At 38.1% G+C, this 27,240-nt stretch overlaps 1 long non-coding RNA gene across 1 annotated transcript in view; it reads left to right on the forward strand.

The window, feature by feature from the left end:
• The window catches only part of LOC141570352 (uncharacterized), a 196,657-nt gene extending 174,488 nt beyond the window's left edge, over nt 1-22,169 (forward strand). The window contains exons 2-3 of the long non-coding RNA XR_012494348.2: nt 9,436-9,504; nt 22,037-22,169. This is a non-coding gene — a long non-coding RNA (uncharacterized LOC141570352). The remainder of the gene's footprint in view (nt 1-9,435; nt 9,505-22,036) is intronic.
• The last annotated feature ends 5,071 nt before the right edge of the window (nt 22,170-27,240 follow it).

Genomic DNA, 27,240 nt, shown 5'->3' on the forward strand with positions numbered 1-27,240 from the left:
AACTAAAATATGTTAGTAAACATATTGTTTACTCTTGTTTTCCTAAATTTGATCCCAAATCTCAAATTATTTCCATCACTATTTATACTTAAAACTGTTTTCATTTTATATCATCACAAGATAGAACTATCTTTGAAAAGTAACGTATTGTTAATGTAGTATTTACCAACCTTAGAACTTAATATATTTCTCGTTTGCTTTTATTTCATCACTTCTTCTATTGTCAGTTGGTTTGACAGTGTTTGAGAGTGGCTGTTTAGTTATTAGCTGCCCAACAAAATTTTCTGAAAGTTTTTTCTGTCTTAAGTGGGTATTCAGAGCATGACTCTTCCCCTTCCAACATCAAAACAAACAAACAAAAAATTAAAAATCTCTCAAAAATACTTAGGTAATATTTAAGACTTCGGGTGGGTGTAGGACATTTCAGAATCACCTTGGTGTTATAAACCAATAAATTGCTGAGATGATTTTCACACATACTTATGAATAACCAATCCCCTATCACTTGAAAATGAAAGAACCACATGAAAAACAGCCTGGCCCACAGATGAATTAGTGGCCTAAAATAGATCTACTTCTGGATAGAACAAAATTAAATTAAGAATTACACTAACGAATACTAGAGTGTTTTCCTCTTAAGATTCAGGTCTCTAGGTAGTTGAGACTGGCTTGGACATTTCCAGAAGCTGACTATAAAGCTATATTCTGGCATTATCTCTTGCTATTCCTCAAATCTATTCTATTGTCCAGCTAATTCACATGACTTTCTCTTCCTGTGCCCATGACATTCCCTTAGCTTTGACCATCTCACTAACTTGATACCAGCCCAGTTCATCCTTCAGAGCCCAGATAAAGTATACCACCTCCCCAAAATTATACCCCATCCTGGGTCTAATAGAGGCTCAAGCTTCCCAAGTCATGGGGCAATTTGGGTGAGTCCACTGGTGGTGACACAACCTGACTTGCATTGGAATTATTTATTTGTATGACTTACAACTAGAAGGCAAGTTTTTTGACACTAAGGATCATTACTCATTTGTGTTTTTATCCCTAGAATATTTAGTACAAATTACTTAGCCAACATTTGTTGAAAAATTATCATGTGAAATTAACTGAAATATTGGCAATGAAATGATCAGATTCCTTCTGATCATAAACAGTCCTGTAGAGAATATGAATTATAGTCTTGTTTTACTCCCTTTAATCACCAACTATTCACTTGTTTATTCACGCTTTCAATAAGCATTTCATTGACTTTTAAGGATAGCACTTACTCAGGGCCAAAAGGGCTTGACAATAAATAGAAAAGACTGCAATTAAAATTAAGATGATAAAACGAACTTTAAACAATATGAGTATTGCTGATAACATACTAGCAAAGAGATAGACCAGGTTACCATGCTCTGGATATAAAGGCCTTATTCTCTCACCCCATTTCAGAATAAGTCTTAGGGGCCATCCCATCTTCAGAACTCTCTGCAGGCTTCTAAGGCCTCCATTAGGACTGCATTGTAGCTCCCTTCTCCCTCTACCCAACTTCCTTCCCTTCTCTTCCCTTTCTTTCTGCAGGTGTTGCCTTCAACAGCATTTCCTAATAAGCTACTGTATGCCTCTTTCTGTCTTAGAGTCCACTTCCTCATTAGACGGACTTTGCCTCCCTGCTCCACCCTATGTCTGCCCCTATGATTTCACTGTCACTCCCAGTATAAAATAGTCCTTTGTGGAGACAGAGTCCTAGAGAGCAGTTTCCAGGCTCTCGGCCTCATGTGTAAAGGTGCTGGCTTGGTTATTAGATGGCCATCAGCTGTAATCAGCCGGCCATCCGCTGTGGCTGGGTGGCCATAAGCTGTTACCAATGAGCCATTAGCCACTAATATAACTGCCGTGGCTACGCTAGGGAGTTAGGGGGTTGGTTGGTTCATTGGCAGAGAAGCTGATGGCGGATTGCGGCTAGCAAGTGGGGTTAGCAAGCGTGGATGGTGGATTGCGGATCGTGTGGCTCCTGCTTCCTGTATCTCCAACCCAGCTGCCAGTGAGAATATAGTGGTATGAACCCCCTATCCATGGCTCCATTGGTGTTCCTTTTTGGCCTCACCATATCCTGCGTTCTTATGCGGGGAGCGGGACCAGATTCAGCCCTGCTGAACTGGCCAGGCAGAATATAACCTTCCCACAAACTACATATGATAAGGGCAGGCCGGGTGTTCTCAGGAAGGGAAAGAATGAGCAACTGAGCAGGATTCAGGAATTGAGCCGAGGAGCAGGCAGATAAAGTACCAAGTGATACCATTTATAAAGTGGCTGCGTTGGTTTCAAGTAAGTATGTAGGTTAGAAGAAGGAGGCAGTGAGCTAGGCTGCTACTGACAGTCTGTGAAAGAAAACATGGCCCCAGGACTCGTAAGCAATGTGGTTTTATAGGTGTGAGGGACCTAAGTGTTAGAAAAATGATTTCTAAGGTGATTGTATCTCTTTGTCACACTGGAACAGAGTTTGTCATGTTACCCAGAGTTACTTCATGGTAGAGAAAATGATGGGCAGGAGGAGTGGGGATCTGTAGGATAAAGATGTAAAACTAGAAGCCCCTTGTAGTGATTTGCTTAGAAGCCAGTGATGTGGTTCATATTCAGAGCATATAACCTCTCAAGGTAAACAGTTCCTGTAGTATGACCATTAGGTTTTAGGCTGAATTGTGGAATTGCCCATATTTGACTGTATTTGACCTACAAAAATGACAATTTTATGTAGTATACTCTATTTATTGACTATCTCGCCCCACTTGAATGTACACATTATTTTAATACTGCATCATAGTATCCAGTACAGTGTCTAGCACGAAACTAGCATCAATACAAGTTTTTGATGCATTAATTAAGAAATGAATTTTTGAGAAAAAAAAAAGAATTACATAGTCCCAAATACTTTTTGGCCATAATTTACTATATTTCTTAGGACTCCTTCAATTATAAATAACATAATCCCAAATTATGTTAGTTAAGCAAATAAGAGAGTTTATTGGCTCACACAATTGGAAATTCCAAGGGTTTCAGTGATTGGTTTCAGGATCAGCTAGATCCAGGGGCTTGAATAATGTTATAAAGATTTGATCTCTTGGCCCTGTTCAACTCCGATATTTCTGTGTTGGCTTTATCCTCAGGTAGAATCTATTTGATGATTCCTACTGGCTTCAGGTTTATAGCCATTAGCTTCATAAACTCCAGTGAAAATAAAAGTGCCTCTTTTCCAATGGTTCAAATCAAAACTCCTAACCTTGACTCTCACAGAGTCTCCTTCGGTAATATCTGAGGAACTAAGGGATGGGGGTCAAGTCCACCTTAGTCGATCAGGACGAGAATGGGAGAGATGGTGGTTCCCTACAGGAGAATCATGTTGTTGTTACCAAATAATAATTATAATACAGTTAACACTTATTGAAGACTTAAATCCCAGGCACTCTTCTAAAGGCAATCCCCTCAACAGCAGTATTATCTCTATTTCATTCATGAGTAAGTTGGAGGATGGAGGGGTTAAGTAACTTGCTCAAAATCACATAGCTGGCAAGATAGGGCCAGGATTGAAAGACAAGCAGTTAAGTTTACAGCCCATTCCTGGATCCAACACTCTGTCACCAGAAAAGGAGTTTCAGGATAAGGGAAAAACACGTCTACTCTACTTTCCTGTCTAATTTATAGATCCCACGGTTTTGTAGCATCTAAATCATGATGGCAAGTGGAGAGTTACTGGTTTACTTGTTGACAGAATGTTGCCAGGGAGTTTTCTCTAAGATGGTCCCAGAAGTTGTTTTCTGGCTACTAAGAAAGTGATTCCTGACAACCACGGGTTTCTGATTTTTAATTTCCTCCCACATCCTTCTCCCCAGTTTGATGACTTCCAAGTCAATTTGATTCTGTTTGGAGTGTCTTCAGTGTACTCAAACACAGGTTGTTTAAAAATATTATAAAATCAAATATCTCAGTTATATTATGTTTAGATCCTTTCTAGCTTTGAAATTTCAGTAACTTCTGGATACGTGTGAGTCATATTCCAGTTGACCTTTTGGGCACTGGAGTTGATTCCCTGGTAAATGCCAAAACTCCCTTGGTCCCTCCATCCCCTACCCATCACCTTGAGAGTAATTATCAAAGCTTATTTCTAACAAATAAGGAGTAGAGGACTCGCAGATGTTCAATTTTCCTTTAAAAAAAATGGTGGGTAGTGTTTGGTTGAAGGGAGCTCTGGAGAACGGAAGAACACAAAGGCCTGAAAGTCAATCCTTTTGTCTCCTTGTCTGGTGTTGATTGACCTTGTCTTTGAGGTATTGTAGAATGTCTGATCAGCTTTATTTTCTGTACAATGGGAGTGAAGTTAGGTGAAGGATTTAGGCTAAGGTTCTCCCAGTAAGGCTCCTGCTTGGCTGACTCACGCATTCACAACTGTTGGACTGTGGTTGTGACCTTGGCACCTTTCTGCAGATCCCCTGCAACTTCTTAGTTTCTGCTTTCTTATGACATTAGCTCTGTCTTGCCCTGTTTCTGCCTCTGTCGCTCACCATATCTAAGTAATCCCATCTCAGTTAGTTCAAAATCATAAGACTCTTATTGGTTCACCCAAAATTATAGATGAGTTCAACCTTAGATCAAAGAATTTTCCTCATCCTACACACTGGCCAGAGGGCAAGATTGTGTGGCACTAACGTGGATCTAGGACCACTCATTCAGTAGGGGCCATGTGTGGACAGCCATTTCGTGGAAGAGTGTATGTGTGCAAGAGTGGAAGTGAGATGGAGGAGCATGGAAATTATCAGTATGTTTGCTACATTATCCAAAATTGTTCCTTGTAATAAAACAAAGTAATTTCTTAACTGATCTATCCATAGGGAAAATACAATAAGAGCTGCTTTTCAATTTTTATCCAAAATTGTTCCTTGTAATAATACAAAGTAATTTCTTAACTGATATATCCACAGGGAAAATACAATAAGAGCTGCTTTTCATGGTAATGATCTATAGATCACACTTAATCCTGAAGTGACTTCTGAATTCTCATAGACTAACTATGGGTATGGAGGGGATTTTACAGTTATAGGCAGCTCATTTTCTGCTTCTTTGAAAATGGTAATCTGGGGAGGTCTTACGGATAGCTCTCCACTAATCAGGACATTGAATTATTCCTAATACCTAGTCAAATTGCATGAGATTTTCCTGCATTTGTCATTAAATATAATTTCATGAAATAGAAAAATATAACATAAAAATAATGATTTAAATTGCCAAATCAAAAGCCCTGTTATTAACGAGGAGAAAACCCTGATTGGCAATAATTAAAAAGTCATACTATATTAAGTGCTAATGGGGATGTAACAATTCTCCTGTGTTGCAGATGGGCATATAAGCTAGTACAGGCATTCCAGAGGGCAATATGTGCATACGTAGTGAAAATAAGTATACATCTTCCATATGACTCAGTAGTCTAACTCAGATATAGTCCCCAAGAGAAATTCTTCCGTTGTCTAAAGAGGGTGTCTACGAGAACATTCAGTGCAATATCGCTTACAGTAGCTGGGACTTACAGATGTCTGGCAACCTAAATGTCTATCACTGAAAGCCATGTATAAGTAAAATGTTATGATGCAGTCTACATAATAATATACAGCAATCTGAGGTAATAAACCAGATTTACACACAGAAGTATTGATAGATCTTAAAAGAATTTTGAGTGAAAAATGTAACAAACAGAAGGGGCGCTTAATGCAATTTTACTTATGCAAATTAAAGTCAAATACTGCACAAAGCAACACTAAATTCTTCAAGGACACAAGGATATCCAAGGACCTTTAGTAAACATATTAGAAGGGCCGCCTGTGGAGGGGAGGGCAATAGGAGAGGTGATGAAGGGGTAAAATAATCAACCTTTTTTTAAAGAGAGAGAGGTGGCTTTGCAAGGCTAAATGATGATAGTGAGCTACAAACAGAGGAGGACAATAATTCTCAATATTGCACACCTGAAGTCCAAGAAAGAAAATAAAAGCAGTACAACGGGGAGACATTTAGCAAATTTAGCAAGGAAATCCTCTTGTAAGTGGGGGAAAAGCTAGATGCCAGAGCTCACTTGTGCCTATTTCCCCCTTCTCCTGCCCCCAGCACTAACTGTGGGGCAGAGTTTATCTGGTCTTTGTTACCCCACCTTCTAGCTGTCTAGAGGAGGAGAAATAGAGGCCATTGACGGGGTTGAGTGCCACCGGAACAGTGATTATGAGATATGGGGAAAAGGCAGGTGAATCCTGAGCTGCAACCAAGGCTCTAGATGAAAACCAGCAGAAAGTGGCTCCAATTCTGCCACCTATGACTCTTTCGGATCTTGATTTCCTCTTTGGAAAAGTGAAACAGTCTAATCTCAGCTCTCCACTGCAGCCTTGATAGTCTATGATTTTCCCCATCACAAGTTCGTCGCTGATGAAAATGTCTTGTGGAGAGATGGTACTAAGAAAATGTGAACGCTCTTTTCACTTGTAGCCTGGCTAAGGAAACAGCGGGCTGCCCTCCACGATCCGATGGCCAAATGCACATAGTATCTTGTTCTAGTCGCCTTCCTGTTAAATAGAGGAGTCAGGCAAACACATTTGCTCTGATCCTTTAAAAAATTCTTCTTGGAATTCTTCTAAGGAAATGTGATATGCAGAGATAACAGATGAACTTGGCACATTTAAAGATGCCACTTTTGGGCAGTTTGGCCATTCCCTGGGGTGATTAATTTTGCAGGATCATCTGAAGAATAAGAACTAGGGTAGAATTACACTTTGTATAGAAATTTTGTGAAAGTAAATGCTTCTTTTAAAAGGCTCAAACTACAAAAAGCTACAACATTCTAAAAGAAAGTGCTCTTTTCATCAATGACTCTTTTGTTAGGAAAATATTGGAACTTCTCCTCTCCCTAATTTCTTCTGCATATTTCCATTTCTTCCCTAGGACTTTAACATCTCTTGTCTACACAGACATGGGAATTTATTACATAAATAAAAGCTATAAGGCTAATTAAAATTAATATTAACATGCACCACCTCCTTTTTTGATGGCCTCAGCTCTAAGCTGATTCCCAAAAAGGTCAGTGTCTACCTCCACCATTCTCAGTGACGGATTTCATTAGAGGAAGACTGTCAAGAAGTTATACTCAATATGTAACATGATCAATGTTGCACCAACAGGGAAAAAAATGTCTTTTGAACCCCCGTGTTGAACTGTACATTTGCATTCTGCCTGATGAAGAAACACCCTCATTAAGTTTTCCTGATAGTTTGAGAGCATTTCCTGCAGGGACAGAGGTGTCCTCCCCCATGGAATCAGCACTTTATGGCAAGTCATAGGGTCGGTGGTCAGATGGGCAGCTCTTCCCCCAAGGAAGATCCACCTCTCTATTGGTTATTACTGCAAAGGACCAGATGTTTTCCTTTAACCTCCTATTGGTTCTAATCTCCCTCAATCTTTGATCCCAGCCCCACTTGAAAGTAACCCCTCATTTAGCTCCTCTTGGGTGGTCCTCACTGGAGATTTAGTTAATTCTAACTTCTTGTACAGTCTTCCCCCATGCGCTTCCATGGTAAAATTCTACCTTTCTAATTGCTAAGAGGAAAATTGTTAATCCTTTTGATTCAGGGAGTAGGGTAATAGCCTTAAAATTGGCAACTTAATTGAAAAACTCAGAAATTGCTGACTCCTTGTGGTAGTTCTTTAATAGCATTTCATTTCCCATTCTTGTCTTCATTTTTTTAATATAGAAATAAAATTTGTTATGTCAAATGTGCTTACAAAAGACTGTCTTCTTGTTTTCTCTCTATTCTAAGATTCTGTTTGGATTTCACGCAGTCTCAGGTATTTTATTGGTTGTTACAGATCAGTGTAATGGGTTATTATGGAAAATACTGGAATACGGAAGGGAAATGTGACACTGACTAATGGGAAGTAGAAATTCTTTTCCTCCCTCCTTTCCCCTTATGTAAGAATAAACAACCTAAATTGCTACTTTAGATTCCAAGGATTGTCTAGGCTGCATATGTCAAATAGCAGCTTTAGAGATTAGGTTATTCTGCATTGTGACTGGTATATATTAGTATTCTCTTGACTACATTATCAAAAGCTAAACAAACAAGCTAGTTTTTTTTTTTTTAAAGATTTCCAATTTTGCTTTGGGTTCATAAAAGCAAATTCCCTTTTTAAATTCTGAGAATAGAAAGGTTCCTGGGTTCTTGGCATATTCCATTGATCTTTCTTATGAATAGCGAAAAGGTCAAGGATTTTGCTTATTTGTTTTCCATAGGCACTCTAAATTTTAAAAGATTTGGAGACTTTTAAGGGACTTTTAAAAGACACTTAATTTGTTACAGATGCATTAACATATTGAATTTATGTGAAGGAGTGAAGGCCAGGCAAAGGATATTGGGTTCATTATTTATTAGTGGAGCTAGTCAAAACTTCCCTGTTTTAACCAAGTGGTGGTTTGGCCCCTATTCAAGATGCCATCTTTTAATATTGCTGTCCCCAGCAATTAATGTACACTGTGAGGGTAGGTATGCCTTTATTATTCTCAACCGTATTGGATTTTAGGCTGTGCAGGTGTATCTTGCTTCTGTCCAGATTGGATATGATGCCTCTGAGTAATTATCTCAAAGTATGTGATATCCTTGCTGTCTATTTAAAACGAAACTTGTAAGGGAGTTCTAATTGTACAGTCTGCAGTCTGAGCCCCTCTCCCCATCACATCTAATTTCTCACCATATCCCCCAGGTTTTCTCCACTCCTGACACAGTGGCATTTTTTTTTAGTGCCTCTTACCATGCTCCCACCTCCTGCACGGACAACTGCTCCTTCATGGTCACATGATTTATTTCTGCTTGGGCTCTGCCTCCTCATGAAAGTTTTCCCTTCTTTCGTCTTACATTCGGTTATGATAAGCTCTCACATGACCATGTTCTTCACATCACAATATCAATTTTATATGTATGTTTTATTTTATTGTCTTTCTATTCCACTATTTTGAGAGCTTCATGATGGCAAAGATGAGGTTGAGTGTTGTTCACTCCTATTTCTCCAGTGCTTAGAAACTTGCCTGGCAGTGTTTAATACATATCTATAGAATGAATGAGAAAAATGAGTAGAATGAATGAATGAATGAATCACATTAAGGTTCACTTGAACTGCACCTGACAATTTCATGTATAAAAAGTCAATGTTTTTATTCTGAAGCCCATACTTTTGGGTGTATCTGCATCTCCTCTCTTATATTATTAAATTTCTAGAGAGTGAAGATTGGCTGTCAGTCTCTGAGACAAGTTTATCTTGCCCAGTACACAGTGTAGTTTCAGACAGTAGTGGGGGCCAGGACCACTCCTATGGGGTTCCAGAACAGAGACTACAATAACATATGCCCCTCTTCTTTCTTTACAGAGAAATACTTAAATTAAAGAAGCGCAGAAAAAGCAGAGACAGCATCAGAAGGCAAAAACAGCCTGAGAGGTATGTGGGGAGGTAAATGGCTACGTGGACCTTGGTTAATGACTCATTGGAATCTGGAGGCTGAGTTAGTGCCTAAAAAGTCTTGGGTTTCTCTGAGCACCAGCCTGCAGTGGCCACCTTCCTGCTTTTTCCCCCCAGGGGAGAACATATGTTCTGTCTCTGCTGGAATCATAACATAACTGTCCAAGTCATATGATATGAGCTCTGCATATTGCTAACTATAAACAGTTCTGTTCTGCAATGATAGAATTCAAAAGGAAAATTAAAATTGGCCATCCCATGTTCTAGTTTCCTATGTTTCTCTTTATTTCCAAAGTTAACCTCATGGAGCTTCTGCTCCTTTATAGCTTTTTTGAGTTACACCAGAGTTCCGAGGCCTGTAGTGTAGCCTGCTAAGGACCTGACCACCCTGGCTGGGCCCAAAGTATAGCTGTTGATAAGTGACTTCCATTTAAATCATTGCTCATACCCTTGGAGTTTTCTATCAGATTATCTCTGGCAGAATCCAAAGTTTCTCTTTCAAATTAGCCTTTTGGAACAAAAGCTAGAATCTTTATTAAAACAAATTTTATTAAAGTTTTCCCACTTATTTTTGCTATTAGTATTCATGTTTTAGTTAATATTTTTAAAACTGTGTTCTTGAGTCATTTAAAGCAAAAATTCAATTTCATTTTGTCTTTTATCCACATTTGTCTGTGTAGAGTTTATGTTGCTGCATTGAATAAGACAAACTTAACCTTTTTAAATAAAAAAGTTCATCTTTCTGCTGGTGACTACCAAGGGGGAAACATAATTTTATCAAGTTATTTCTTCTCTACTTTACCCCTTGCTTGTCAAATTTAGAAACAAAAATGGAAAATCTCATACTTTCCAAAAGAATCTTGTGGTAAATAGAACTGTAGTCCTATTTTACCTCACTGCATATGATAGTGCTTTTAGAAAACATTTAAACATAGGTAATAATGTGTCTCAAAGGCTAGAACTATTGATTTATAATGTTAGGTGTGAATAAAATCTAAAGATAAATACTGTATCATTAAAAAGTGAAATAATATTATTTTGATTTATACTTGACAATTTTTGAAAGAATGTTAAGCTCTTACATAAATATATGGCCTCCCCAGCTGTTCAAATAGTATGATTAATTAAATGGATTCTGTCTGAAAACCAACACTGGCTCTTGTTCTCAAGTTGCAAATATGTCCAATGTAAAGGGAAATGGAAATGTATTTCTCTGGTATCTACTGCATTTGAGGTAAAGAATTAATATTGTTGAAATTCCAAAGTATTTCTTAGCATGTATTTGTGGTGTGCACGTGTGTGTATGTGAGTGTGTGTGTGTGTGTGTGTGTGTGTGTAGTACGTTTTTAATGGCAGGAAACTTCACCTATAAGGAACACAGTCAGCTATTTGACAATCTCATCAATCCAGAATAAAGCCAAGAATCTGTTAAAAGCTAACAAAGGAGACTTCTTAGAAGCCCAGAAGGGATCAAAGTCTACTCAGTCCATCTCACGCATTTAAATATAGAAAGAAAAAGTCATAGACCTTCAATTAGAATATTACCTTTTTTATTTTTGTGTAAGTTAAATAACTTGCCCGAAGGGCACAAAGCATGAAGGGGTTGCTGAGGCCAATGGCAGTGGTTGACTGGGACGGGAGAGTGGAAGGCCTTGATTCAGTATATATTAGAGAGTCAACAAAAGTTACTGAGTAGGAAAGAGATGTTACAGACACTTCTTTAGGAAAATTAGTCTAAGTGCATAAAATATATTGCAGAAGCTGGAAATCAGTCCGACTACTGTGTTAGCCCAGAGATGATGTCATTAAGTCCAGAGGAGCAGTAATAAGATTCTGAACAACGGTATGGAGAGAAAAGTTATATCTTCAATGTTGCAAAATCAAATAAAAAAGACTTGGGAATTGCTCTGGTTGGAGCGCAAAGAGAGAAAAATCAATGGCACCTTTAAAAAGTCAAGCCTGTGATAGTAAGTTGGTACTACTGGCAGAATTAAGGCACAGGAAAAAGAACAAGTTTGGGTGGATGTGGGGAAGATGGTAAATTCTATTCTGTATCGTAGTTTGATGTAAAAGTAGAATATCAAGGAGGAGATGTCACATAGGATCTAAACGCAGAGGCGGACTATCCCTAAACCAGGCATAAAATAAAAACCATAATAGCTATTGTTTACTTAGCATTTACTAGGTATGAGATACTGTCCTACCCGGTTTTCATGTATTTAATATTCGCAATTCTCCCATGTGGTAAGTAGTATTTTTAATGAATTTTTAAAATTTATTTTTAATTAATTTAAAATGATTTACAAAAATAATATAATCATTGTAAAAACTTAAACCATAGATAAACATGAAAAGTCAAACGAAAGAATAAAGGTGATAAGCAAATAACAGGTTTTCTTTTCCCGTTATAGTCTATAGAAATAATGTCTATAGAAAATTAGAAGCAATTAAAAAGACATTGTAAGAGGAAATTAATAGCTGCATAGAAAAGGAGAGAACATCAACACTACAATAAGTAGGAAAAAGAACTAAAACAAATACAACACTACCAACAACAAAGCAGAAAACCTAGAGCCATCTTGGCCTCTTCACGCAAGGAACTGTCTTTCCCACTTTACAAAGATATAAGGTTCTCACTCTGTAATAGCCTGGTAGATAATTGATGTTAAAATAATACCAAGAAAAAAGTTAAATTATAATTTCATGCAATCTTTTAGGCAGGCAGAAAAATTTAGTTCCTATCATAGTTAAAATCAAAGGCCTTTTGCATACTGGATTAAATTGTAACGTAATCGATAAAGTCAGTAAGACTACATGAATTATTCCATGATGGTTCCATGCTATCAAGTTTCATTTCATGTTTGTAATAAGCGAGGTGGCAGACCTTCCTTCCCAGGCAAGCAGAGACTGGGCCCAGGTTGAAATTTTACTAGCAGGGACTGGTATTGGAGTGGGTGTGGTTTTTCTGCACTTTGAGGGCTCTAATTAAAGAGGAATTAGAATCAAAGTCTGAGATGAGGGCTGGGGTGGGCCCAGGAAGTAAGGGAAGTTCCAAAACATTTAGTCCAAGGGTGAAAGATGACAAAACAAAAAAACAGATTTAAAGCAATGGATCATATCAGAGAACTGCAGGCACGATGGAATAACAGGGTTTAGAGCAGGGAGGGACCAGAAAGATTTCCAGAAAGAATGAGATGTAGAAGGTACAAGACTTTTCTAGGGTAATCAGGGTCAATTATCAGGGGATCCCGAGAGGCGAATAAAAGCAAGCAGGACTCAAGAAACAACCCAGCAGTGAGATTTCTGGGTTTTGTTTTTGTTTTTCCTCCTATATATTCAGGTTGAATGTAGCCAGAGAAAAAAATAACTTTTAAAAAATAGAATAGGAAGGAGTCACTTCTCAAGTCACATTATGAGCTCAGCATTACCTTAACACCAAATATTGACAAAATTGGTACAAGAAATGAAAACTACAGACCAGTATCTTTTATGTACAAAGATGCAAAAGTTCTTAACAAAATATTAGCAAATTGAATCCAACAATTTGTAAGTATTATGTACCATTGCCAAGAGGGTTTTATCCCAGAAATACAAGACTTGTTCAACATTCAAAAATCAATCAATGTATTTCACCATATTAACAAGGAAAAAATACATGGATCTCAACAAGAGATGAAGGAACACATTTGACAAAATTCAACAATAATTCATAATTAAAAACTCTCAGCAAGCCAAAAATAGAAGGGCATTAACAAGTCCTACAGCTAGTATGATACCTAACAGGAAGAGATTGAATACTTTCTTCCTAAGATCATGAACTAGGCAAGATGCCTATTTTTATCACTCCTATTCAGTATTGTATTAGATGCCCTAGCGAGTGCAATAGGCAAGAATAACATAAAAAACATTCAGGTAAAGGAAGAATAAAACTACAATTATTCATAGATGACATATTCTACATAGAAAATCCTAACAAATATACATCTAATCATGCAGATTGCTTCCAACTATGATATTCCGTAAGCCTTTCACTGTCAGGATGAAAAATACAGAAATTTTCTTATTGTTTGTGCCTCTTGTCTCTCATTTTTCCAGGCTTTCCTTATAGCCACAATAGGGTTTGAGGTAAAGTATGTTTTAAATCTACTTTGAATTTTTTTCAATGACTGGGGGATTCTCTTGGTTATCCTATTGCCCAATAGGTCCATGAATAATGTTAATGTCATTTCATTCAACATCATTTTGTTATAAAATTGAAGAGAAAAAAATCAGTTTCTGACTGGAGCGACTGTGTAGAGTTTGCACGTTCTCCCCATGTCTGCATGGGTTTTTTCCCAGGTACTTGGGTTTCTTCCCACATCCCAAAAATATGCAAGTCAGGTTAATTGGTATATCTAAATTGTCCTAGTTTGAGTGAGTGTGGGTGTGGGTGTTAGTTACCCTATGATGAGGGGGTGGCTTGTCCAGGCTTGGTTCCTACTTTGTACCCTGAGCTGCCAGGATAGGCTCTGTCCACCCTCAACCCTGAACTGGAGTAAGTGGGTTGGAAAATAATTATCTTACTTGTGTTTATTAATCTTTCTTAAGCCTATGAATAGCTCACAATGACTTCAGTGGTTAATAATATTAGAAGTGTTTTGGATTTTTACTTAGAAGTTTGCCGATGTTTTTGTGACCAGAAATATGCCAATGGAACTTAAATTTTGTTTGTATCAATTAATCTATGGTGAAATTGGTTTCGTTATAAGTCACTTCACTTAAAGTAATAGTTTCCAAGAACCTATTGATGATGTTAAGACTTCCTATAGACAATCCCTGATTTATGATATTTGACTTACAATTTTTTTTTCATTTTAAGATGGTGCGAAAGCAATATGCATTCAGTTAAAAATTGTACTTTGAATTGTTATCTTTTCCTGGGCTGGTGATATACCATCTGAAACTCTCTCATGATGCTGGGCAGTGGCAGCGAGCAGCAGCTCCCAGTCAGGCATGCGATCATGACTGTAAACAACTGATATTCTACAATGTCCTATATTGCCAGAGTTTTTTGGTTGTTGTGTTTTGAGCATGTTCAAGGTAGGCTAAGCTAAGGTACGATGTTTGGTAGGTTAGGTGTATTAAATGCATTTTTGACTTACAATATTTTCCATTTACAATGGATTTATTTGGATGTAAACTCATTGTAAGTAAAGAGTATCTGTATTTGTACCTGCTCCTACTGTAGATACTGTGGCCCTGGTACTAGCTTTAGATTTGCAAATGTCCTTTCCCTACTGTGAATAAAGGCATGGAGCTGGAATTCACTTGCCAGCAAATATTTAATTGTATTAACTATGTTCTTCGACCAGTGTAAGGAATTGGCCAAGTGTAATGAATAAGATAGACATGATCCTTCCTCTTACAGACTTTACAGTCTAATGAGGAAGACAAAGACCAAGAAATTATGAGTATGATGAGTGTAACAAAAACAAGGTGCTCAGGTATGTTCCACAGAAGGCGTTGACCTAGAACTGATCATGGCCTGAGGACAGGAAGACAAGTCATACAGGAATAGAAGCCTGTTGTATAATAAAGAGTTTGTCTGGACTTTGGTCACTCGGAGATAACCTCTAAATCCTTGGAATTTTCTGGGCCATCAGTGTCTTTGTTATTCATGGTGAAACCGGGACTTTGGCTGAGTTTATGCTAATAAGATGGCTCAGGATGGGGTTAGCTATTCTGGAAGAACCAACTATGTGATTAGAACAATGGGGTTTAATCCACGGGACACTAGCCTGACTTGCAGGGAGGAGAGGGGTGCTGGAGATAGAGTTCTCTCATGTGGCCAATGGCTCCATCAGTTGTACCTATGCAATGAGACCCCAATAAAAACTACCTGTGGCTCAGGTGCAATTCCTGGTTAATGATGTACATTGGTATGCTAATGGGTAATGAATCCTGAGGACATAGAAGCTTTGCATTTGGGACCCTCCTAGACCTTGCCCTAGGTGTCTGTTCATTTGGCTGGTGGTGATTTGTATCTTTTATATAAAATGATAACCATAAGTATAGTTATTTCCTGAGTTCTGTGAGTAACTCTAATGAATTATTGAACTGAAGGGGTAGTGGGAACCCCTGAATCTGTAGTCAGTTGGTCAGAAGTACAGATGCCTGAGAACTCCAGAGCTTGTGGCTGGAGTCTGGAATGATGGGAGTCTTCTGGAAGACTGTGCTGTTGACCTGTGAAATTTGACCTAACTCTGGGTAGTCAAGTCAGAATTACATTATAAGGCTAGTAATGGGAAATCTAGTTAGATTGACAAAATTGGGCCAGACTATGGAAGACTTAGACATTAGGCATTAGACTTGGAAAGAGAACCTGGTATAATATAATTTATTAAATGATTAGAAGTATCAGGAACACTTCTAAGCACATTTTAGGTATATTCTTTTTACATTTCATCTTTGTCTATCCTATAATGTAGGAAGCATTATTAACTGTTTTATATATGAGTACTAAAAAAACAAACCAAACTACAAAAATTAATGAACACTGGACTCTGCTAGTCTGAGATTTATCATCCATGTGTTGTTGACCTTAGAAAAACCATAATTTTGCATGACCTCAGTTTCCTCATCAGTCCTTTTATCCCTAAGATTTCATGATTCCACATGGGTAAGGTGTATTCTGAAAAATCATAGGTTATTAAGGTAGTCTCTAATTGCAACTTTAACTTTGGATATTCATTTGTATTTTCAACAAATATTTATTGAGCATCTGCCATGCACTACACACTAGGCTATGCTTTGAAGATACAGGGATAAGCCAGATGGGCATGGTTCCTTCCCTATTAGAGCTAATAGACATTCCCTCAATACCTGTAGTATTTGGTAAATTCCCTTTTTATTTCAAATGAGATTACGCTTAGATGAACAACCTGAAGGGAAGTGGGCAGATGACAAGAAGTCAGCAGATTGCATGGGTGTGAAGAAGATTGGGAATGAGCTTTGCCTTGTTAGGAGAATGGAAAATCACACTGGACATGAAATGCTAAGGACAGATGGTGGGCATGTGAGAATCAAGTGATTTTTAGCTTTGGGTAGTGATCTTGTAGAGCAAGCCCCAACAGTTGTATGTGTGAGGATTCTGTACATGAGTGTCAAAGGAGGCAGGGCCATTCCTCCTCTACATACTTATTTTCACCTGACTATATAAAGAATACCACATTAATTTCACAGCCTCGTATAAGAGACCTTCAGATTTTGAGTAGAGAATTCAAGCACAGGAAGAGATGAGACTAGCTGGGCAGGTTACTAGCGTGACATTAAACATGCATAAAGACTGTATCACTATTTCAAAGCTTGGTAGACCTCCAGAAACGTTTGGGGGTACTTTGTAAACGTACAGATTCCACCCTAGACTTTTAAAATCAGAACTTCTAGAGAAGAAGATTTAGGAATAGGGCATCCAAGATGATTCTGATGCTCTTCTGGGTTTGGGAAACATGGGTTTACCTGATGGGCAAACAAGGAAGGTGCAGAAGGACTCAAAAAGACCTGTCATCAACAATGACCACTTTGTTTTGCTTTCGTGACATTATTTTTCCTCATGGGTCAGTTTGGTTTCTAAAGCTATTGATTTATGGATACTGCTTTTTCCTTCTTCCATCTGTGGATTTTTATTCTCAGTTCCTTTTGCCGGTGTCTGAAATCTTGGGAGTTGAGATGTTTTGCATTTTTTGGTGGGGGTACATTTCTGCCTTCTATAGTAGACATAGATTGGTGAAAAATCTCAAAGATGGGGGGAAGGTAGATTTATACTATCAAAATCATTTGAACTAACCAAATCAACAATAAATCACAAACTCCAGATTTTTGTTTAAAGGGGAGGAGACCAAGGCAGTGGATGTGCAAATTAGCCAGGCCACGACTTGCTGGCTCTGGTTCATTTTGTAAACAAAAGCAGGCCTGAATTCAATCAAACATTACTTGTTAAAGTAAACTAGCAAAAAGCTGGTGAAAATTAAAGTAGAACAGAAGATGGTTTCAATAATTTCATTCTCCAGCTTTTAGCTAAAAAAAAAAAAAAATCTACCCCCTATTCCATTCTATGGGGCATGTCCTTCCTTTCATGAAAATCAAAGAACATTTTAGTTATGCACATATTGAAAAATGCTACCTGTGGTAGTGGGTAAATTGCCTTGAGAATAAAATTCTGAATACTATCATTGTAGTTTTGACAGTATTTTTGTAGATTTTTAGGAACTTTTTAAATGAGAAAAATGGGACTCAATAGGTTGGATAGCTGAGAGTCTAAATTGTTTGATCAATACCATGTGTCTGGTATACTATACTTGTTTAAAGTGACACCGAGAGATTAGTTGTTTCTAGACATTTTTTGGTTAGGTCTTTAATCTATACAGAGCTGTTGAGTTTCCCTTCAAAACTGAACAAAACCTGAGGGATTTTGCTGTATGAGGCTCAAAACAAGTGGACCACTGCTTTGGCCTGAAGTAGTTTTCCAGTGAGGTGACAGACCTGAGCTTTCTCAAAGGGGGATAGTGGGAATACCATCAGAATCCCTGGATGAAGGGAGGTTCTAATTATTAAGCTTTAACTTAAAAGTTTCAGTAGGAATTTTCTACTTTGCATGTAGAACTGACATTTGGCAGGTTGTGTGGGGTCAGGGGTCCAGAAGATCATTTCTAAGAGTTTTGGGACTAGGTGTAGCTGTCCAGCTGTCTATCCAGGCTGAAAGTATCCTGAGTCATTGCCTGAAGTTCCCTCTATTTGTGAACTCCTGTTATGTTCCAGCAACTGAAAAAGGTGTTGATTCATTTCCGGCCTCATTTGTCTATGGTGAAGTTCAACCCACCACAGAGGGACTCAGCCCAACTACGCTGTGGGCTCCAAGCCTGTGATTTACGTTTTCCCTGTGATTTTATCTATTTTCTCTGCATCGTTCACAATGAGGTAGACATCAGATGTATTTAACCCAAAAGATAATGCACAGTACCTTATACCAGCATAGCACCAAGGTGGGAAAGAAGATTTTGCAGGCACAAATCAACTGTTGATAAAACAATCACCGAAGTGAAACATTGACAACAGCCCTCTTCTGCTCTGGAATCAGAGCCAAGAAGCAAACATTTGTGATGGTCTCCCTGAAGACCACTCACCATCATCAAACCATGGTGAGACAGAACTAAGGCTTTTTCCTACTCAGGTACATCAGCTGATTGTAGAATACTCAGCTTGGAGTGGTTCTAGAAAAGCACGCTCCCTGCCCTGCCTACTCAAAATTCTTATGTACTAGAAGAGGATTCATTTCATATTTAATGATGATTCAGATATAAAATAATTACCAACTAATCTTATTTAAATGCTTTGATAGTGGGCCCTCTTAGAGACAGCGCAATAGATGAAATGACTTCTTACAGTTATGTCTTATCATATGGTCTCATGACGATTTGTTTCAGTGACGTCACAGGGTGGACACCGTTTTCTCCTGACCCTTTAAATATCAGCTAAGGGAGGAGCTTTTTCTATTTCAGGGTTGTGTCATTGCTCTGGGAGTTGATGATTCTATTTTGAGAAATACTAAATTCTTATCTTTCACACTGGTACCCATCTATGTCATTGGCTCAACAACCAGTTACAAAAGTAATTGGGCTTGCAAAAGGTCCTTGGGGGAAAATTCCTGGCTCCTATTCTAACAGTCCTAGGAAACAAGAACAATTTCCTAGCACCCTGACCTTCATGCTGGCCCTCCTGGGGTGATCAGGAATGATGTTTGCACCGTCTTATATCTCAGCTTTTACTCCTTTGTGTTTATTCCATTGCTGAAAGACTCAGAACATCACTTTTTCTAGCACATATTGTTTGTCTGAAAATACACCTGGAGAGTTGCCCAATTTGGAAATGACTTAAATTACAAAAAAAGCACAGCTGTCTTTAACAGCTCTAGGAGTTCATGCAACAAGCCTACAATTTATTGAGTAGGATTAGATGCTTATTGCCTATGACACTTTAAATACCATTACATTGAAGTTTATACAAGAAAGTCCAAGTTTAAAACTGGAATCTTAGCAATAACAGCTGGGCCATTTGTTTATGTGATAGGCAGGAAAGAATGACTTCTGTAATCTTCGTATTTGGCTTCAGGATTCTGCTTAGAAAAAAAGAAAAATGGGAGGGGAAAGAAAGAAGCTAATTTCAGATTGTCAAGCTGAGCTGAACACTGCAGGCTAATTTGTCCCTCATGTTAAGACCTCTGCCAAGGTTCCTCTTGTATCCTCTTGCTCTCTCACACCTGACAAACCAGTGCTTGAAATACTGTAGCCCACCTCTCTGACAGCAAGGGGTATGTCGCTAGCTAGCTTGCAGCTCTCTCCCCCAGGCAGCTCACATTCCGCATTTTGTTTCTAGCATGAAAGACTTTGTTTTAAATCATAATAGCAACCAGGCTGTAATCACATTAGAGAGCACATGGAGAACTTGCAAAAAGTCATGTGTTTTGGATTTGACATTCTGATTTATGGTTGTGTGCTCCAGTTACACAGCTGCAATCTCATTTTCCGACAAAGATGTTTTCTATTTTTCTATTACTTTGCTTCACCCTGTCTTTATGTTGGGGAAAATGAAAGCCACCAGGTGAAGTCATAACATAAGTACAAATGTTTTCGTGTTTGGGTTGGAGAGCGTAATAAATGGTGTATACCGGCATTTCAAACACAGCTTGTTATTTTTGAATAAAAGTGTAAAAGGAATTGCTTACTTAAGGTAATCACAAATTAAAGAGGTACATGGAAATTTGTTTGTAAAACCCAGAATTGTCCTACAAACTTTCTATCTCCATCACCTGATAACAATTTCTTAGGAGGGAAATGGATGGTAATGTTCCGTTTTAGATTTTAGGTAAACTATGCTCCCTCCTTTGCATGTTCATTGCATAAAATACTAAGAAGTTCAGGGTTGGGAACTTCTAAAGATAGTATCTGCCAACCTGTTCATTGTGCAAATGAGGAAAGAGAAACCCAGAGATGTAAAATGACTTGCCCAAGTTCACACAGCTGGTTAGTGACAAGAGCTTAGACGAAAACTCACATTTCTTTCATCCTATTCCAACACATTTTCCATCACTCCATTTAAATGCAAGTTGAACAGCACTTTTTGTGGTAAACTAACTACCAACACAAAGACTATTCCAAACATCTCCTGTTAACATAGGAAAAAGAATATGCCCTTACTGTTTTTTGTTTTTTCCTCAAGTCTAAATATTTTGTTGTTGTTAAGTGTGGTGAAAATTCAGATCTATACCTTTTTTACCAATATACATGGCAGAATATTCTATCTTGTTCTCATACTTGGGGTACATTATTGTCAATAAAGGTAGCAATCTTGAACTCAGATGTAATAAGATTTGACACATTTCGATTCTTCCCAATGATTGAACAACTCCAAATAGAGTTATATTTTTGACAATTCAGTAAAGTCTTAATAAAAGGATACAAAGCATTTGTATGAGAAAACAAATACATATATATATATATACATATATACACACACACACACACACACACACACATATATATATATATCCAAAAAATGTATATACATTTTAAGAAAGGAAAAAGGAAAAAACTGTATACTCAATATATACTGATAACAAAGATGAATACAAGTCACATATAACTTCTGCAATTGCAAGAGGTGCTCAAAGTGGTTACCATCAGCATAATTTTAATACAGTTTTTTCCCTTCTTAAAATGTGTATACATGTTTTTGGCACCCTCTGTATATAGTATGAAGGCATCCATGGGCATGAGCAGTTGGAAATCTCTATAAATAATGGAAAGAACATTAAAGCTCTGTTGTCTGGATCATTATTTTGATGCCTATTTTCTTCTCACACAGACTCAGTCTTTGTTTTATGAGAGGATTTTGAATTCTATGGATATGAAGTCACTATATTTTTCCCACAGAGAAGAAAAATCCATGTACATAGCAATTAAATATAACTTTTCTTAATAGGATTTTTCTAAATTGCCAATGAAGATTTAATTTTTCCCTCTTATTCAGGGATTATAGAGAGAATGAGGGACCAACAGTTTTGTTTGTTATTTTTAGTTGACTGCACATGCACAGGTGCTATATCAAAGTTTTAGATTGTTTTACCTCTATGGAAATAATATTCAGCAGGTGTAGTAGACATATTTTTGGTGCTGATACTCCTCTCCCTGAGCCTGTTTGACCCTTTTCCTGCCAACAGCACCAACATTTTCCTTCTCATCCGTGAGATGAGCATCTTATCATCTTACCCTGAGCTCGAAGGGTGAACTGAATCGTTAAGCCAATTGCCTTATCTCACTTGCTTCTCTGTGAAGGTAATAGCATGGGGATGGGAACAGGACATGTGGGCCAAAGAGGTTGAATCCAAGGTCTTCCGAGGACGTTGCCATTTAATGTGCTGTAGTGAGAATGTGAGGCCTGGAACTTAGCAACTTTTTTTTTTTTTTTAAATCTCTAGGGGAGAACCTGGATCGCCTGGGGCAGTTAACATTGAGGAAGACAGAGTGGAAAAACAGAGAAAAGCAAATTTCCTATTACATGGCTTGAGCTGCTGGGTCTAGCTTCTGCTAACGGCGGTTCTACCAAGCTTCTGCTAAAGGTTAGTCATATGAGACTTTTTTTTAAATCCCACTTTAAGGTTTTCTGGCACTTGTAACTGGAAGACTGCTAAGGTAAGGAAATAGTTCTCTGCAGATAAATACTGCAATCTGAGAAATGGAGGAAAACCACACACAAAGGAATTTGGGAGGCTGGACTATGAAGAGGCAGATATGGTAAACAGGAACAGGCAATCTTGTAGGCAACCTTAAGATTCACCCTGCAAATAGATGTTTGTGTTGGATTTTTTGGATTTTTGATGTATCAGGGAAGTGGAAAGACAGTGAATGTTCATTTCAGGCATAGTTATCAAGATGATCTTTTAGGAACATGTGCATTTGTGGGATCTCATCTGTCTCATAGAGAGGATTGTGTGTATATATGTAGAGTTCAGTGGAGTGACTGACCAGAGTATGAGCTCTTATGAATTGTAGTTACTGTTATAATGATGATGACAGTGATCATGATTGCCAGAGTATGGGTTAGGGAAATTAGTTGACAAAAACAGAGAGAAGATGAGGAGAAACTGATCTTTGGCTGACATGATAAAATAGAATAAGATTATTGGTAATTTAAAAATTTTTGCTTTACCAGAATTTTTATGTAAAAACAAACTTTCAAGTTGGACTAAATTTGTCCCATTTAATATTAAAAAGAAGGTCTGCCATTAAATTTTTCTGAAACTCATTGCTTCTTTTATGGGTCCTTAGTGAATGGTGAGTTGCCCCGCCCCCATTATTTTATCATAATCTTAAGAATGGCTAAAGATCCACATTGTTCCAGAAAATACTTTGAAATACAAGCAGCTTTCCTTTAATGAAATACAAACTACTATTTCTATTGTCCATGCATTTTTCAAGGGACTTCAGTGTATGGGAACTCCATCAACCACACTATTAGTATAAGGGAAACAATTTCCATTTTCTATACGTAATCTACCTATTATGAAGTTTGTAAACTAAAAGATGTATAACATTTGTGTTGGTAAGCTCTTAAGATAGTAAAACTCTTGTTTGAATCAGTTTTGTCAGAAAATGGGAATTATCTGTAAACATAAAATTTGTGGGTCCTCAAAAGGCACGATGTTTTTCCTTTTCTTCTTTTAGCATCACAAAGGATCTAGTTTACATTATCCATGACCTAAAGGATGTATGTTTTTATCTTAGAATAATTTAGAGCATAATGTATGTTCATATAGCCTGATTTACCACCATTCTTATCACCATCATCATAAGTAATGTTTACTAAATTACCCAGAGTGCTGTGTGACTCACCTGACAGTGGATATGAAATGATTAAACCACCCCAGGTGTATGGTTACTCATATGACACCTTGAGTAGAAGCAACCTACCAAGAAGCTAATGAAGCCTAAGATTTAGGACCTTGTACTTGCATATCTCTTCCAAGGACCTGGGAGGGACTCTAGCAATTTTTACTTGTAATTTTTCCATTTGTTTTTCTAAATAGGGATTCCCAAAATTGCATAAGCCTCAAGCCTCACAAAAATAGGAAGTATCTTGACCTCTTTGTTTCTTTTGAGAGGTAGGAGTAATGGGAGAGCAAAATCCATGTTAGCTTGAACTCCAAATCACGGTGACCTTTCCAGGAACAAAGAGTTTAAAATATTCCTCTCTTCTGGATGCAGAGAACATAGCATTTAGAAGCAGTGCCTTCAGCTGTGTTAGTGAGAGACAGAGAGATGCAGTGTCATGAAGCCAATCCTGGTTAATGGCAAAGTAGCGGGTGAGGCTATGTTGTGATGGTTATTTTTTTATGTCAACTTGACTGGGCTAAAGATACCTACATAGCTGGTAAAACGTTATTTCTCAGTGTGTCTGTGAGGGTGTTTCTGGATGAGATTAGCATTTGAATCAGTGGACTGAGTAAAGAAGATCATCCTCATCAATGTAGATGGGCATCATCCAATCCATTGAGGGCGTGGATAGAACAAAAAGGTGGAGGAAGGGAAAATATGCTCTCTGCTTGATCTGCGGCATCCATCCTCTCCTGTCCTCAGACTTAGGCACTTCTAACTCAGACTGGGACTTCACACCATTGGCTCCTCTGGTTCTCAGGCCTTTGGATTTAGATTGAAACTACATCACTGTCTTCCCTGGGCCTCCAGCTTTCAAGTGGCATGTTGTGGGACTTCTCAGCTTTCTTAATCACATGGGCCAATTCCTCATAATCAATCTCCTTCTCTAGATCTGTATGTAGGGTTTTGGTTTTGTTTCTCTGCAGCACCCCGACTGACACATATGTAGATATGGAAAATAAGGACTTCTGTAATTTGTCATTCGTTCTGGAATACGAGAATGATAACACAGGTCAAGTGTAGCATGCAGGCATAAGAACATTGAAAAAAGGACCCATGGAAACAGGAAGAAAATGAGTGTAACCAGACCAAACAGATATTTCTGTTTTCAACAGGCTAGTTAAGGGTCTGTGTCAGTCTTTTGTGAAAGGGAATTGTATGTGAATTTCTCTAGGGAAGGTTACAAAACAGTAGAATTACTGTGTCAGTGAGTCCTTACACTTTACATTTTGAAAAGAGGTTATCAGATTGGTTTCCACTCTAGTTTACACTCCCACCAAGAATAAGAACAATACAAAGTTTGGACAGTACATCATCCTTTGTGGCCCAATGTCTGTGCACATGTGTGTGTGCATGTATGTGTGTGCGTTTGTGTGCATATGTGTATGCAAATGTACACACATTAAGAATGGGAGTTAATATAGGAAATAAGCCTGGAAAGTTTGTTTGGCCTGGAATGGACAGTATTTTGTAGGATAGTAGGAAATGCAGATTGCCTACGTCTAAACCAGTTAGTCTGCTTACTAAAACCCACATCCTTATCCTCGTCCCAACAGGATTAAAATATCCGGGGTGCGGTACCAAGGGATCTTCATTTTTAACAATATCTCCCAAGGTTTCTTTTTGGGTTTTATTTTTGTTTAAATGTACATTAAATTTGAAAAACATTCTTTCAGACAAGGGTAAGCCTTTGAAAAAGTTTGAGTCTTCTTCTGGGGGGAGGGGGAGTCTAAGGAAATCAGCCACTTTGGGAACATCCTGCAGGTGGCTGCAGGAAAAGAAGGGGAAGTGACCCTGAAAAAAAACCCTATTGGTCAGGTGCCCTTGGGACATGCTGTCCTGGGGATTGCTCTAATATCAGGATATTTGTTGGTCAGAATAGCCCAGGTCAAAAGCAGAGACCATTAGTACCATTTAAAACCAATGTTAGTCTTACTACTCTTTGAAAGAAGCATAATTAAGAATGTAAAAGTCAGGTTACCTCTGATTAGTGAGGAACAGAGTGAAGGGTGAATCCATTAGAAGCTACTTGTAAGACATTCACACTTTAAGAACATTGCTTTGATGACTTTGAAGGGGCCAGAGTGGGAGAGAAAGGCAGCAGAACCAGTTCCTACTTCAAAGACATATTATAGCCTTTTTAGGGCAAACTCTTAAATGTTTTGAATGGCACTAAAAGGCTCTTAATTTGAATATGGCTGATTTGGCCATTTGCAGGTAAATTTTGATTGACCATAAGTTTAACTCCATACTATGTGTCAGCTAATATTTTTGAAATTGTTTGAATTTACCTGCATGTATAATACTTATATTTTCATGTGTATAGTTCCATGTGCTTTTAGGCACTTGCAAATTATATTAAAGACCCTGATCCTTGCTATTATGAGAAATTTGGGGTAGGGGTCTTTATTCCCTCTTTGGAAATGAGACAAAGGTTAAGTGGTTTCCTTTATTGAATACTTGAAACCAGGTTTTCCAAACTCTAGTCCAGGATTCTTCTCTCTACACTCCTTGAAGACAATTAAAATATGATAGAAATGCACTGTGACAGGTAAGGAAATAGCTCTCTGCAGATAAATACTGCAATCTGAGAAATGGAGGAAAACCACACACAAAGGATTTTGGGAGGTTTGGCTATGAAGAGGCAGTTATGGTAAATAGGAACAGGCAAACTGGTAGGCAACCTTAAGATTCTCCCGGCAAATAGATGTTTGACTTGGATTTTTGGCTGCTGTAACTGAAGCAGACGATGCTCTACCAAAATATCCTTCAATAGGGGAATCATCTTAATGTAGAAGATGCCACAGTGACAATAAAAAGGAAGGACAGAATGAAAGTGGGGATTGGGCTTAGAGAGAGTTTAGGGGGAAGAGGAGATTCTTGCACTAGGCTATGTCCACATTGCAATAAAAGGAACCAAGAGTTTAACAACGTACATGGTGTACCTACCAAGTGCCGGGCACTGTGCTATTTATACACTTGGGAATTGGAAGGACAGACAAAATTCAATAGATGTAAACTTACAGAAGTTGTCTCACTGAAGATGCTGCCAGAGTTTCCATTAGCAAATAACTTTAAACAATTTTGTAAAATAAGAAAGAGATATGGGATGTAAGAAGCATGGTGACTGCCATTAGAAACGGCATATGTGACTAGGGCAATATATGAGAATCATGCTGGTATTGTTTTCAGCGCTCCGGCCCTAGTAGCCTAGTATTTTTCTTTACTGCCTTTTGCACCTTAATATTTTAAAAACATTCTTGGCTCTTCCTTGACGCTCTTCTCTGAATATTCATATAGACATTCATACTTTGGGCTGTGAGCACTTAAATGAAATAGAATCCATACCTTGATGAAACTTCATGGGCGACATCTAAGAAAAATCTGCTCTAGGAAATGATTTGGTGATTCAATGTTGGCACGCTTTCTTCTGAACCAGGCCTGTGCCAGCCGTGGTGTCAGTGGCCACTGTTGGAAGGGCTGGCTTCCACCTGAGCTATAATGTGGAGTCTTAATCCGCGCTGGTCAGTAAAGGTCCAGCAGCTTTTTCTACCCACTTAGAGATCTTAACTTCAATCACCTGGCCAAAATCTAGTTTGGGTAATATACCAACCCAGAATTCCTCAGTAATTTCACTTGGGTAAGACATTGCATTTTTTGCTCTCTTTGCCCCCCAAACTTGGGTCATATTACATGCTGTTAAACATGTTTCACCACCAAGTTGGCTGAGGCAGCAGGTAGCACAATA

This window comes from Rhinolophus sinicus, chromosome 3, assembly GCF_057876585.1.
Source record: "Rhinolophus sinicus isolate RSI-liver-muscle chromosome 3, RSI-T2T, whole genome shotgun sequence".
Taxonomy (NCBI): Eukaryota; Metazoa; Chordata; class Mammalia; order Chiroptera; family Rhinolophidae; genus Rhinolophus; species Rhinolophus sinicus.